The sequence below is a fragment of the Gossypium hirsutum genome, chromosome A12 (genome assembly GCF_007990345.1).
Source record: "Gossypium hirsutum isolate 1008001.06 chromosome A12, Gossypium_hirsutum_v2.1, whole genome shotgun sequence".
In the NCBI taxonomy this organism is placed as follows: domain Eukaryota; kingdom Viridiplantae; phylum Streptophyta; class Magnoliopsida; order Malvales; family Malvaceae; genus Gossypium; species Gossypium hirsutum.
In genome coordinates, this window is record NC_053435.1 from 6,863,729 (window position 1) to 6,865,608 (window position 1,880).

The window sequence follows — 1,880 nt, forward strand, 5'->3', positions numbered from 1 at the left end:
AGCTGATGAAATACCAATAAATGATTACTAAACGTCCATGGCGCATTATTTACTACCCTATCAATGTCCATCCTATTGTAGAACCTAAACAGATAAACCTCTTTTTTTCCCAGATATGAGATCTATACACCACCCAAGGGATGCCAAATATTAGTCATGGTGTTTTGCATTGTCGAAAAATGTACCATACTAATCGTTAGAAAACACCCCACCAAACATAAATCAAACAATTTTGGTTGCATATCAGACCCATCGTGAAATTGCCAAACTCTTCCTCTCCTTTGTTATTAATACTAAGCCCTGCCATATCATTCTTTATTAGAACAAAAAAAAAAAACCCTAGAATCTCCTCACCGATCAACTCTACTCAGCACGCTGACGAAGGAACCCAAAAGTAAACACCGATGGAAGAGTCACAATCAGATTCAAAGATTAGAATCGTGCCACATAAAGGACAAAAAAAAACGTGCCAATTCGGCAAACTCATTTGGTACTGTATATATTTAAGTTTTTAGTTCAATGTGTTTTGAAAATGTTTTAACTATTAAATACAACAATCTTGTACATCAATCGCACGAGTTAAAAAAACTAATTGATAGTATAACAAATTGAGTATAACAAATTGAGTATCGGGCGAAAACATTCACAAAAGTTTGAATTAATTTGATATTTTTATCATATTCATTAAATAAAAAATTAGAAAATTTTAAACTACTTTATTTTTCTGGGGATAATTTACATGAAAATAGATCATAAATAATACAATTGGATTAAAAAAATATAAATTTTATATAAGAAAATCTTTTTTTAAACTAAAATAACAATAGAATCCTCTAAAATTTAATATACTACATCTTAAATCAGAATTGGAGAATTGCATATTAGGAAATAAAGAATTATGGTATTGACTTGTATGGAAGGTGGTTAAACTAAAATGGCAATAGAATCCTATAAATTTTAATTTATATAAAAAGATTGACAATATCTGGATATTCGCTGATATGCATTAATAACTTTTCCCCCACTTTACACATGGGCACATCGCTGTATATATTTACACCAAATTGCTATTGCTACATACTAATAATTTTCTGCCAAAGCCGTTTCTATCAAAAAGAAAAAAAGGTCAAATTCTTAAAATAAGAGAAAAGAAAATGGTTGCTTGCTACCTCTCTTGGCTTGTGAGAATTTTGATCATGCTAACAACAATCCTTCTCTTCTTTTCACTTATTGGTATGTACAAATTGAATTTAAGAATAAAAATAAAATAAATAAAAGAATTCTCTTGATCAGTTTCAAACTAATCTTCAGGTTTTCTTTCAATTTTTGTAATTTAACTCGAGTACTGATGTGTTTTTATGGTTAAAATTTCAAGGGGAAGCGGCACCAATTTGCCAAGGAAAATGTGAAGATATTGCTGATTGTGATGGGTATTGCCGTAGAATTGGTTTTAGTGGAGGCGCCTGTCAGCCTCCGCTTTTTCAATTTTGTTGTTGCAACCAGTGATATATAATTCTTCATAGCTATTTGAGCTAATAAAGTTAATAAAAATTGCATGCTTTCCTTATAGCGCGAGCGCGCGCGCACACACACACATATATTACATATTATATATTACACGGTTTTTAAGTTTTGAATGTGTTCAAACTATAAAAATTTGACATGTGAGAAGAAAAGAAAGAAAGCCTTTTTGAAAAGAAAATTTTCAACATAAATCTCTCTACTTTTTTATATAATTTTTAATAGTGTTTTGCAAGTTATATTTTCATAATAAATCTTTCAATTTGTTTATATTCAATAATTTAACTTACAATTTTACATAATAAGCCATTGTAAATTTTAAAATAGTTTTGTTATACCCCTATCCATATGAGGACACG

At 29.6% G+C, this 1,880-nt stretch overlaps 1 long non-coding RNA gene across 1 annotated transcript; it reads left to right on the forward strand.

The window, feature by feature from the left end:
• Positions 1–1,085: 1,085 nt before the first annotated feature.
• Positions 1,086–1,551, forward strand: LOC121210844 (uncharacterized). The gene is made up of 2 exons (XR_005906065.1): positions 1,086–1,233; positions 1,376–1,551. It is a non-coding gene; the product is annotated as an uncharacterized lncRNA (long non-coding RNA).
• The last annotated feature ends 329 nt before the right edge of the window (positions 1,552–1,880 follow it).